The sequence below is a fragment of the Lucilia sericata genome, unplaced genomic scaffold (assembly GCF_015586225.1).
Source record: "Lucilia sericata isolate MDLA Ls3-8-SP2 unplaced genomic scaffold, ASM1558622v1 Contig000006F_arrow, whole genome shotgun sequence".
Taxonomy (NCBI): domain Eukaryota; kingdom Metazoa; phylum Arthropoda; class Insecta; order Diptera; family Calliphoridae; genus Lucilia; species Lucilia sericata.
The window spans coordinates 774,196-787,514 of record NW_023994047.1 but is presented as its reverse complement, the minus strand read 5'-3'; the positions used below and the strand labels follow the sequence as shown (position 1 = coordinate 787,514).

Here is a 13,319-nt window from a genome sequence, read left to right as displayed (position 1 = left end):
ATAGTGAAAAGCAGGTTTTTAGTTTTTCTTTTTTACTCATTACTTATCAAAGTAAGTTTTTGCTGGGTATGTTTACAATATGATAAAAACTATATATGCTATAGTGGAGAACTCAACGATAACAGTTCAATTCAAAGTTTTTGGATTAGTTATGTGTCAAAAAACTGTGTCAATGAAATGCAAAAAGTTCTGAAAGGTTATCGAAAAGCTAGTTTGGTGGGAAGCATATTTTGCTCTGTCTTTGTTTAAATTCAATTCATGTCTTACAAGTTCTAAAGTTAACCACTAACAAAACGGAGGCCACTACAAGTTCTAAAATCTGCGATAAAATTAGGATCTTTAATAAATACTCTAATTTTCTTGGTTGGATTCGTCACAAAAGATTAAGATTTATTTCATTAAATAAAACCATTTTTGCTAATATTCAACCCCTTTTAATTTTCCATGATTTTAAATTTTGACCTGTAACTATTCCGCCCCATTCTGCAGCAAATTTTTCCCACCACTATACTAATCTCTTTTACGTTTTTTTGTGGCGTAGTTCTTGGCCCACGAAATTATAATAACTAAGAATATTTATTTTAAATTAATAATTTTTTTTGTGTATTGCTTTCATTTCAATGAAATAAACCAGATGAGTTGCAAGCACAAATATTACAAGAGATAAATTTCCATAAAGTGTATAAATAAATAGACTTGAAATTCACTTTTTTTCTTCTCAGTTGCCACCAACAATAACAACAAAATATGTACCAAAAGTATACTCATTAATCGTTTCAATAACAAATAATTTGTTTTGTTAATTTGAACGAATCAAAAAAAAAAAAAAAAATTAAGAAAAATTTCACAACAGAAAATTGTGTATGAAAATATTTATTGAACATGAAAAAGGAGAAAAAAAAACTAAAGAAAATCTTTACATCTGCCATTAAGACTACTTGTCCAATTGTAAGACAGTTTGGAGGAACAATGGCTGTCTCTAATAAACACAGTGTCTGTTTTAATTGCCACACAGATATGAGTAGGAATTATTTTGTTTTGTATATTTATTTATTTCTGTTACTTGGCATTTTGTTTAATTTATTGTTAAAGTTTCTTATAAATGAGTCTGCTTGAACTTTTTTTATATTTTTTATTATCACATAGAGTAAACATACCGTGTGTTAGCAGGAACAATAACCTAGACCTACTTTTATATTACTCCATCATAAAACACAAGAAGAGAAGTTTATTTTATTAACCCACTTGACCGACCTTCACTATTGAACTTTTGCTGGTTGTTCCAGCAGTTTTATGATGAAAAAGTTTTCTTGACTTTTAAAGTTAATATAAGACATAAATATGTCAAATATAGAAAACATAAACAAAATGTTTATGTTTTATGTTTAAAAAAGAAAACATAATAAAATATAACAATAGAAAGCTATAAAAACAAAATTGACTTATTTTCTTAAATGTAATTGAACGCTTTCATAAAAATAAAAATATTTTCCATTATTAGCAGTTACATTTCAATATTAAATTTTAACATAAATAAACCAACAAGCTGAAATTTAAATTCAATGCACTTTGTCTTAAATTGAATTTATTCAATTGACAGCCACAACAAAAAACTGAAACTGTCTAAATAAACCTAATGGAATGTTTTTTTTTTTCCAAAAAATTTCTCTATAACTTCAAAAAAATTTATTTAATATGTCAATTTTCGTTTTTAAATTTAACGTCAAACCATAATGTTCAAAATATTGACGTTTTGTTGAAAATGCGTTTTTATGAAAAAATGATGATACATTTACCTGTCTTAAGGTATAATCACATGAACTCTGAAAATTCCTGAAATTTTCAATTTTACTCGCCACCACATGTGTGGTTAATTTGCGTTTAATTTGTTTTTACGTCAAAATGTTCTTTAAAAATGCTAATGGATGGTTTTTTTAAATAAGTTGTTTATATACAAAAACATCATTATTCAAAATTATATACAATAGGCTTATTTTGGTAGCTTTGTAATATCATTATCTACGAAATTTTCTTTATTTTAAAACCAATCATAAATAATAAGTCCGACAATACTTGTCAGTTACTGTAGCAATTTAAAAAAAAACAAATGTCAAAATATATAAACTTCAAGTAAAATTAAATGTGAATTCCAAACAATTTTTAAAAAGTCTTAAAAGTAAAACCCGGTTGATAGTTTCCAAAAACATAAAAGTTGAAAGTGTGAACACTGTGTGAAAGAAAATGTACTATTAGAAGAAAGTACCATAGCATCACCATAAAAAACTCTTTATGTTTCTGTTTTTAGGCAAGGTTTTAAAGAAAATTCAAGAAATATCGTCCGAATAGGGAAAGTACTAAATAGTAAATTCTCTTAGTTATTGTTTTATTCTAAAAGTACCATTAGAAGTATAAAAAAGTACCAAAAACTCCATTCGTTTCTAATTCAATCATAACTGTGCATGTTTAGTTTCAATATTTTATGCAAATATTGTTGACAACTCAAAAAGTACCAAAATGAACGAAAAAGTACCAAAAATTTCCTTCCTATAGATATAGAAAGTCCTAAAAAGTTCCCCCTTTTAGATTCTTATTCAAGCAGAACCAAGTGTGTTTAAATCCATGTGTTTTGACTCCATTTTTTTAGAAAACTTAAAAAGTACTATTTCCTACATACTGGTTCCTACATGTAAAACTGTATCTTTCTAGGTTCAACATCAAAGTAATTTACAAATATTTTGAAGAACTAAAAAGTTTCAGAAGTTTCCTGAAGTTTATAGCTGTAAAAAGTACCACACATGTTTGCTCTTTTAGATTCTCATTTAATCAGAATCGCATGTGTTTTGATTTCATATTAGAGAAAACTTAAAAATTACTATTCGAAGAATGAAAACGTAACAAGGAATCTCTTCCTATAGATTCCCATTCACTAAGGTTCCTATCACACTAAGTTCCATATGTATAATTTGTAGAACGAAAAAGTACCAAAAAGTTTCTTCTTATATATTTAAAAAGTACCAAACATGTTTGCTATTTTAGATTCTCATTCAAAAAGAAGCGCATGTCTTTATAGAAAATTTAAAAAAGTACTATTTGAAGAATGAAAAAGTACCAAGGATTCCTATTCACTATGGTTCCTATCAAAGTAAATTCCAAATGTATAATTTGTAGAACGAAAAAGTACCAAAAATGTTCTTCTTATAGAATTAAAAAGTACCAAACATGTTTGCTCTTTAAGATTATCATTCAATCAGAATCGCATAATACTTCAAAAGTACTATTTGAAGAAAGTACCAAGGAGTCTCATCCTACAGATTGCCATTCACTAAAGTTTCTACATGTTAAAACTTATCTTTCTAGGTTCAATATAAAAATAAATTCCAAATGTATAATTTGTAGAACGAAAAAGTACCAAACATTTTCTTCTGATAGAATTAAAAAGTACGAAACATCTTTAAGATTCTCATTCAATCAGAACCGCATGTGTTTTGAATCCATATTAGAGAAAACTTAAAAAGTATTATTTGAAGAATTAAAAAGTACCAAGGAGTCTCATCCTTTAGATTCTCATGTTAAAACTTATTTTTCTAGGTTCAATATTGAAATAAATTCCAAAAGTATAATTTGAATAACGAAAAAGTACCAAAAAGTTTCTTCTAGTTCAATCGAAACCACATACATAATACTTCAAAAGAACTATTTGAAGTATTAAAAAGTACCAAGAAGTCTCTTCCTACAGATTTCCATTCACTAAGGTTCCTATATGTTAAAACTTATCTTTCTAGGTTCAACATCATTGGAAATTCCAAAAGTATAATTTGAAGAAGGAAAAATGGCCAGAAAGTTTCTTCTTATAGTTTAAAAAAGTTACCAACAGTTTGCTCTTTCTTAACCACCCTCGCATCCATTACCTCCTGCCAATAGCACTATATTAAAACCATCAATTTTAAATAATATATTTTTACTTAATTTAAAACTCATATGTGTTTCCTTTCAGATTTTTCCCTGCAAATTTATTAAATTATTTTGTTTTGTTTTCAGTGGAGAAAAATGTAATGGAAAAATGCAAAAAAGAAATAAAAACGAGTACAAAGTAAATGTTTACAATAGTAAACAAAAAAACACTAACACACTCTCACTTACAGACTCTCAACTATAATAAGAAAGAAAATTAATTAAATTAAAAATTTCAAGTAAAAGTTAATACTAATAAAAGTAACAAAAAAACACAGAAAAAATTAATATAAAAAAATTTTCAATTAAACGATTAATCAAAAATTTTAAAAGGGTTCAATTCATTTTGTATTTGATTCATAAAAATGTATAATCAAATACTTATTTAACAACAACAAAAATAGAAAAAATAAAAATTTTGTGTACGAAATCAATTATAAGTAGTAATTGAATATACAATTTTTGTTAAAGGTTGAACTTCAAAAAATAAAATAATTGAAAACGAGGTTTTGGTAATTGAAATCGTTTTTCAGTTTTTTCTGTGAACATTTAAACAATTAAAAAAAAAGAATCGAAAAAAGTAATTAAATTTGAAACAATATCAAAAAAAAGACTAAATTAGTACAGAAACAAAAAAGTAATTATTTATGTAAAACAACATTTAATGATCAATAATTTTATTTTATTATTTTTCAGTTGTTATTATTTGTTGTTGTTGTTGTTTTTCATAAATATTTTATAAAGAATCCGAAAAAAACAGTAAATTGACTAAAAAATTTAATACAAATACTCTTAGATAGAAACAGAAATTTGTATATAAAAAAAAAGTACCAACACAACATTTTTACTCATATAAATAAAGAATTTATAGTATGTGAGTTTGTATATGTGAGGAAAATAAGAAAAAAAAAATAAATATACAAATACACACACTCACACACACATTTGCACATTAAATTATCGTTATAAAGAAAAAACAATAATATAGAGTTCGTATACACATCGTATTAAATCGAAGACGGACGGACAGAGTAAACAGCATCAAAATTGCCTTTGATTATTTTATGAAGAAGCCATTTTTCGCTTCTTCTTGGTCTTATTTGTTGCCGTTTTATTTGAGTTTCTCTTTTTTTTCGTGTTTTTGCAAATGTTTACCTAAAATTTTTGTTTGTGCGCTCATGTATTTACAGTTATTTTATTTTTTGTGTTGTTGTTATTGTTGCTGTATTTTTTTCGGACAAACCAACGAGTTGCTGACAGTGTAGTGCAGTATATAAAGAATTTTGAAGAAAAATAATATAAAAATCATAGCAAAAAAGAAACAAAAAATATATGTAAAATATCCCAAATAAAAGAAAATAAATTAAAAGAGCCCAACAAGTAAGCAAATCAAAAATAAAGTAAATTCATTTGTAATACAAACATTTGAAATAATATTGAAATTGAAATAGTACACACAGTGCTACACACCGTCAACAAATTTATTGTAGTAAGTGAAAACGTAGAAAAAAATTTCTAAACAAATATTCATGGAATTCTGGAACAACTAATAAAATAAAATATCAGCAGATTGTTTTGAAAAAAAGGTGAGTAAAATGGGGCTATAATAAAAGAACAGCAAATATAAACATTTAATATAAATAGTTTGAAAAAGTTTTATAAAATAGAATTCACTCAGTTTTGCTAAGAATTACAGAAAATTAAAGACGAAATATTGAAAAACATGCAAACTTAAACTAGTTCTAGTTCAGTTCTAGTTAAGTTCTATTTCAGTTCTAATTCAGTTCTAGTTCAGTTCTAGTTTAGTTCTAGCTCAGTTCTAGTTCAGTTCTAGTTCAGTTCTAGTTCTGTTCTAGTTCAGTTCTAGTTCAGTTCTAGTTCAGTTCTAGTTCAGTTCTAGTTCAGTTCTAGTTCAGTTCTAGTTCAGTTCTAGTTCAGTTCTAGTTCAGTTCTAGTTCAGTTCTAGTTCAGTTCTAGTTCAGTTCTAGTTCTGTTCTAGTTCTGTTCTAGTTCTGTTCTAGTTCTGTTCTAGTTCTGTTCTAGTTCTGTTCTAGTTCTAGTTCTAGTTCTGTTCTAGTTATAGTTCTGTTCTAGTTCTGTTCTAGTTCTGTTCTAGTTCTGTTCTAGTTCTGTTCTAGTTCTGTTCTAGTTCTGTTCTAGTTCTGTTCTAGTTCTGTTCTAGTTCTGTTCTAGTTCTGTTCTAGTTCTGTTCTAGTTCTGTTCTAGTTCTGTTCTAGTTCTGTTCTAGTTCTGTTCTAGTTCTGTTCTAGTTCTGTTCTAGTTCTGTTCTAGTTCTGTTCTAGTTCTGTTCTAGTTCTGTTCTAGTTCTGTTCTAGTTCTGTTCTAGTTCTGTTCTAGTTCTGTTCTAGTTCTGTTCTAGTTCTGTTCTAGTTCAGTTCTAGTTCTGTTCTAGTTCTGTTCTAGTTCTGTTCTAGTTCTGTTCTAGTTCTGTTCTAGTTCTGTTCTAGTTCTGTTCTATTCTAGTTCTGTTCTAGTTCTGTTCTAGTTCTGTTCTAGTTCTGTTCTAGTTCTGTTCTAGTTCTGTTCTAGTTCTGTTCTAGTTCTGTTCTAGTTCTGTTCTAGTTCTGTTCTAGTTCTCTCTAGTTCTGTTCTAGTTCTGTTCTAGTTCTGTTCTAGTTCTGTTCCAGTTCAGTTCTAGTTCTGTTCTACTTCTGTTCTAGTTCTGTTCTAGTTCTGTTCTAGTTCTGTTCTAGTTCTGTTCTAGTTCTGTTCTAGTTCTGTTCTAGTTCTGTTCTAGTTCTGTTCTAGTTCTGTTCTAGTTCTGTTCTAGTTCTGTTCTAGTTCTGTTCTAGTTCTGTTCTAGTTCTGTTCTAGTTCTGTTCTAGTTCTGTTCTAGTTCTGTTCTAGTTCTGTTCTAGTTCTGTTCTAGTTCTGTTCTAGTTCTGTTCTAGTTCTGTTCTAGTTCTGTTCTAGTTCTGTTCTAGTTCTGTTCTAGTTCTGTTCTAGTTCTGTTCTAGTTCTGTTCTAGTGTTCTGTTCGAGTTCTGTTCTGAGTTTCTGTTCTAGTTCTGTTCTAGTTCTGTTCTATCTCTGTTCATAGTTTCTGTTCTAGTTCGGTTCTAGTTCTGTTCTAGTTCTGTTCTAGTTTGTCTAGTTCTCGTTCTAGTTCAGTTCTAGTTCTGTTCTAGTTCTGTTCTAAGTTCTGTCTAGTTCTGTGTGCTAGTTTTTCTGTTCTAGTTCTGTTCTAGTTCTGATTCTAGTTCTGTTCTATATTCTTTCTAGTTCTTGTTTCTTCTAGTTCGGTTCTAGTTATGTTCTAGTTCTGTTCTAGTTCTGTTCTAGTTCTGTTCTAGTTCTGTTCTAGTTCTGTTCTAGTTTATCTCTAGTTCTGTTCTAGTTCTGTTCTAGTTCTGTCTAGTTCTGTTCTAGTTCTGTTCAGTTCTGTTCGGGCAGTTCATGTTCTAGTTCATGGTCTACTTCTGTTTCTAGTTCTGTTCTCAGTTCTGGTTCTATTCTGTTTTCGAGTTCTTTCTAGTTGCGGTTTCTATAGTTCTGTTCTAGTTCTGTTCTAGTTCTGTTCTAGTTCTGTTCTAGTTCTGTTCTAGTTCTGTTCTAGTTCTGTTCTAGTTCTGTTCTAGTTCCGTTCTAGTTCTGTTCTAGTTCCGTTCTAGTTCTGTTCTAGTTCTGTTCTAGTTCCGTTCTAGTTCTGTTCTAGTTCTGTTCTAGTTCTGTTCTAGTTCTGTTCTAGTTCTGTTCTAGTTCTGTTCTAATTTATTTCTGTTATAAGTAGTTGAGTTCTTTGAAATTAAATACTCTGAATATTATTTAAAAGAGTTAAAAATTTTAAAATTGTACCAAAAACGAAAAAAAAATACTTTCTATAATGTACATAATAAGAGCCGGAAAAGTACATTGTAATAAAGTATAAAATAAAAAAGTACTTTTTAGACAAAACACAAATCTAATAAAAACTTAAAATGTATTTTGTAATAACGTGTTTTTAAGTACTTTGTTATAAAATACACTTCTGTAACCAGTACCAAAGTAATAAAAATTACTTTGTAATAAAACATACATCAAAAGGTACTTTATAGCTAGAACAACATTGTATTACTTATAAAATAAAAACTTAAAAGGTTACTGATTTCCCCTTAGTTTTAACGATAAACGTCCCAGTCCGTTTAATATCCCTTAGGTATCATGAAGGGTCCTTTAAAAAAATCTCTTAATAAAATCTTTAAATTATTTGTTGAATATTCCACGTGCTATCTACATGCTGTTTTAAAATTTATAGTATTTAAAATTTTCCTAAAATTTTTTTTGTTCATCTCTTGCATCTTTATCACGGCATACAACCTTCATTAAAATTTATGAGTCATTCAGGTTTTATTGTTTTAATATTTAGTTAAAGAAATACAAACATTAAAGTACTAGATAATTCCAACTAATAAATAGTTTTTTCCTAATAAAAAAGCAACTACATGTTTATATAACTAAGTCCAAGTAAAAATTTAAATAAACATAATTTAAGAATAAATATTTGAAAATATATTTGAGAATATGTTTCAATATTGCCAAATGTTTTTTTTAAAGAAATTAAACAAGAACTTAAGTATTTATTAAATACAAAACAATTAAATAACATTTAAAAAAATTTAAGAACCAAAATCAGGTGTTAAGATTTTTTTCAAAATCATGTTGACGATTGCTATATGAGGTGTCTTTGCCTTTTACGAGTAAGCACACAAAAATAGATTCTTTTAATTTTTTTTTTTTTTGATTTTTTGCTTTGTATAGCAAATAAATTTTTTTGTTTATAAAATTGTTAAATATACAAAAATTGCTTTGAGTTGAAAAAGTAAAAATCAATGAATATTTTGTACAAAAACTCAATTTGCCAACAATGGTATAGACACAACAACAAAACAACAAATAATTTTGGAAAGAAATATTTACTCAAATTTTGATAATCAGATGGAAAACATTTTGTAGTACATTAAATTTGTGGCAAGTTGGAAATAGTTGAAGATTTGTATATGCCTTGGGATATTGAACGAGGGTGGTTAAGATAAGTATTCAAAAAAGTAAGAAATTAATAAAGATTCTTTTTTTTCAGCTTTTAAAACCTAACAAATAGGAAATTATTAATAGTTTTTTTAATTATTTTCTTACTTATTATCTTTCAGAAACTTATTTAAAAAATTTCAATTGAAATTTTCTTCTCTTAAAATTCAATTACCATTCATTAAACCCTGTACTGTAAACATTGTAACAATATTAATAATAATGATACAACACAATAATAGCATACTTTACATATGTTTATATGCAAATGTGCGCAAAAAAATATGCAAAAATAAGTAAAGTAAGGAAATTATGTTAATTTCATTAACAGAGTTTAAATGAAAATAATAATGATAATACAAGTACAGAAAAAAAAACAAGAAAATAATGTTTTTAATATGAAAACAAACCCACCACAATCAACAGATGTACAATAAATACTATTAAAGTACTTTATTTAACAACAATAAGAACGAACATCAGTAGAGATAATATTGAGGCCGTACTGCAAAACAATTGAAATAAATAGTTTTTTCGTCTTCTTTGTTGTTTGTTTTTTGCTGACTCTCGAATTCATTTACAAAAGAAAAAAAAACAAGAATACAAGTACAATGTGCATATTTACGTTTAATTTCCATAAACTTGGCATATAAAATGCTTAACTTTTGTCTACCATCAACATAATAATAAGAATAACAATTACGATAAAAAAATGAAAAGATCTAAAAAATAAACACCTTTTAAAAGAGAATTCTTTAGGGAAGTGAAATGTAGTGGAAGGGGTAAAAATAAACATTTAAAAAGAATCGTTATTACCTCAGTTAATGTAAAATTTAATTACATATGTTTAGTCTACTTTTAGGGAGGATAGCTAAGGAGGTGGTAAATTTCAGTTCAAGTTAAGTTATGTTTCATTTCTAGTTCAGTTCTAGTTCAATTCTAGTTCAGTTCTAGTTGAGTTCTAGTTCAGTTCTAGTTCAGTTCTAGTTCGGTTCTAGTTCGGTTCTAGTTCAGTTCTAGTTCTAGTTCAGTTCTAGTTCAGTTCTAGTTCAGTTCTAGTTCAGTTCTAGTTCAGTTCTAGTTCAGTTCTAGTTCAGTTCTAGTTCAGTTCTAGTTCAGTTCTACTTCAGTTCTAGTTCAGTTCTAGTTCAGTTCTAGTTCAGTTCTAGTTCAGTTCTAGTTCAGTTCTAGTTCAGTTCTAGTTCAGTTCTAGTTCAGTTCTAGTTCAGTTCTCAGTTCTAGTTCAGTTCTAGTTCAGTTCTAGTTCAGTTCTAGTTCAGTTCTAGTTCAGTTCTAGTTCAGTTCTAGTTCAGTTCTAGTTCAGTTCTAGTTCAGTTCTAGTTCAGTTCTAGTTCAGTTCTAGTTCAGTTCTAGTTCAGTTCTAGTTCAGTTCTAGTTCAGTTCTAGTTCAGTTCTAGTTCAGTTCTAGTTCAGTTCTAGTTCAGTTCTAGTTCAGTTCTAGTTCAGTTCTAGTTCAGTTCTAGTTCAGTTCTAGTTCAGTTCTAGTTCAGTTCTAGTTCAGTTCTAGTTCAGTTCTAGTTCAGTTCTAGTTCAGTTCTAGTTCAGTTCTAGTTCAGTTCTAGTTCAGTTCTAGTTCAGTTCTAGTTCAGTTCTAGTTCAGTTCTAGTTCAGTTCTAGTTCAGTTCTAGTTCAGTTCTAGTTCAGTTCTAGTTCAGTTCTAGTTCAGTTCTAGTTCAGTTCTAGTTCAGTTCTAGTTCAGTTCTAGTTCAGTTCTAGTTCAGTTCTAGTTCAGTTCTAGTTCAGTTCTAGTTCAGTTCTAGTTCAGTTCTAGTTCAGTCTAGTTCAGTTCTAGTTCAGTTCTAGTTCAGTTCTAGTTCAGTTCTAGTTCAGTTCTAGTTCAGTTCTAGTTCAGTTCTAGTTCAGTTCTAGTTCAGTTCTAGTTCAGTTCTAGTTCAGTTCTAGTTCAGTTCTAGTTCAGATCTAGTTCAGTTCTAGTTGAGTTCTAGTTCAGTTCTAGTTCAGTTCTAGTTCAGTTCTAGTTCAGTTCTAGGTTTGATCTTAAGCAGGAACACTATACGTATGATTTTTAATTAACTTTTTATAACAATCATACGCCCTCAAGTGTATTTATACTATTAAGAAAATACAATAAAATCTGTTTATATTATTGAAATATCTTCTTTTGACATCATTGTTTAAGCAAAAGTGACTTGCCTAGTAAGTAGTCCATTGCAGTCTTTAATAAAAAATCGCTTCAGAATTTTTCACTAATTAACTAACACACAAAATATGAATGTCAAATAAATATCCTTATAATTTTTAATAATACACTTTTATAGCTGCTAAACTTATTACCAACACACAATTTATAAAATTTTAATGTTGTTTATTTACCTTAATTTATTTACCAAAAAAAATTCCAGCAGTGGTTTATTATAGACACTGCAATTGACAATTTTATTTATTTTCATTATTAAAGCCCCTCCTCTTCTCTCACACTCGCTCTAGTTCGCACAATATAATGTGTCATGTTTTTTTTTTTTTTTTTGTTGTTTTATGTATTTTGTCAAAAGTGTTTATAATCCAGCTGTTTGAGTTTTATTGATGTGACCTTAGATGTTATAAACGACTAAACCAAACCAAACTACCAACTAACCAAACAAACTGACTCAACCAAACTCATTGACTGGCTGACCCATTTCGTGGGTTACTTGAGTGATTGCCAAAGCTTTACTATAATAATGAAGAAATTTACTCTCAAAGAAAAACAACAACCACAGTGACGACAACTTTTAGTATTTACAGCATAGAAAGAAAAAACAAAAACAATATAAACAGTTAAGTGCCTGTGTTTTGTTATTGTTGTTGTTTTTTTGGCAAACAAACGTAAATGTGTTTTTAAAATGCACATACCAACTTACATATACCCAAAGAGCAACAAAAACAAAGGAAACCAACTACTACTACTAAAATAGCAGTTAAAAGCATTTGTAATAAATACCGTTATATGTTTCAAAGAGAAAGTCAGAGAAAAGGAGAGTTAAAACTCAACCATAATTGCCGCCAGTCAGGCGCTTTTATTATTGTTTTCATTTTTATTGAATTTTAATTAATTTCATTATTATTGTCGTTATTACCCCAAAGTTGATTGTCCATTATCATTACGCTCATCTTTCTACCCTCACTTTTTGTTTTTTGGCTGACAGCCTAACAGTTGGGGCCTCTCCAGCAAAAATCATATTTAAATAAATAAATTATTTTGGTTTTCGTTTATTTTTTTTTTTTTTTTTTTTTTTTGCTTTATCAGAAAGTAATTATGACCCAGCAATCTGCTGGAGGACTTTACAAATTGAAATGAACTGTTAATGAGTGTTTGAAATATAATATTTTTTTATCGCAAAATAAATAATATTTCAACTGACAGCGGTAATTTGTAAAACAATTAATTTTGTTTTTAATAACATTTACAGAATAGAGGAAAACATGCTATTAAAGTTTTTTTTTAATTTTTTTAAATTTTCCATATAAACGTTTTGCTATTAACTAAATGAAAAAGTGTGAAATGAAACCTTCAAATATTTCATTATTTATACATTTTTATATACTAGTTGTTTTGTTTTGTTTTAAAAAATTGATTAGTTGTTGCTTTGTTTTCAAAACAATTTAGAATTTATTATATTTATATAGAAATCAATTTTCTAACACTTCATTTTTATATGCCAAGATTTACAAATCAAAATATAATTTATTTTTTTTATATATAGAAATTTACATATTTATTATTTTCATAGTGTTGAAAATAATAGAAATATTCATGTAAATTTTGTTACATACTGCTGGAATTTTCTAATCATTATTTATGTATATTTCTCCCCTTTTATTTTTAGTAATTTTAATAAATATTTGCATGTCAACTTAACATTTGCACTCCATCGTACAAATTGAAAACACGTAAGAATTATTAAAATATCAAATATAAATACGTTTACATGCAGTCATAGCAAAGAACCACAACACAACTGTACAATGGAAAGTACTTTTTGTCATCAAACAAACCCTTGTACAAAATGTTGTCAATATATTTATACGCGTTTTGGGGGCAAATTTGTCACACCGAAGGTTTGTTGTACGACCGAATGTTTGAATGTTCATGTAATTTTTTTATTTCTAATAGGTATTTCTTTTTATAAAAACTACTGATTTGGTAGACTATTTGTATAGCTTAGTATGTAGTCCAGACTATAGCTTAGTCTGTAGTCCAGACTATAGCTAGGTCTATAGTCTAGGGTATAGCTGAGTCTATAGTGCAGGCTATAACTTAGTCTATAGTCCAGACTATAGCATGGTCTATAGCTCAGACTATAGCATATTCCATAGTCCAGA

At 28.0% G+C, this 13,319-nt stretch overlaps 2 protein-coding genes across 13 annotated transcripts in view; one reads left to right on the top strand and one right to left on the bottom strand.

Moving 5' to 3' along the window:
• LOC119601645 (alpha-ketoglutarate-dependent dioxygenase alkB homolog 7, mitochondrial) overlaps positions 1–13,319 on the bottom strand; it is a 118,425-nt gene that overhangs the window by 20,269 nt on the left and 84,837 nt on the right. The gene's annotated exons all lie outside the window — the stretch shown is intronic.
• LOC119601592 (voltage-dependent T-type calcium channel subunit alpha-1G) overlaps positions 1–13,319 on the top strand; it is a 98,036-nt gene that overhangs the window by 2,190 nt on the left and 82,527 nt on the right. For 8 of the 9 annotated variants that reach the window (XM_037952636.1, XM_037952652.1, XM_037952643.1 and 5 more), the window contains exon 2: positions 5,142–5,537. The gene's annotated coding sequence lies outside the window, so the exon portion shown is untranslated. The remainder of the gene's footprint in view (positions 1–5,141; positions 5,538–13,319) is intronic. The other variant, XM_037952621.1, reaches the window with a different exon arrangement.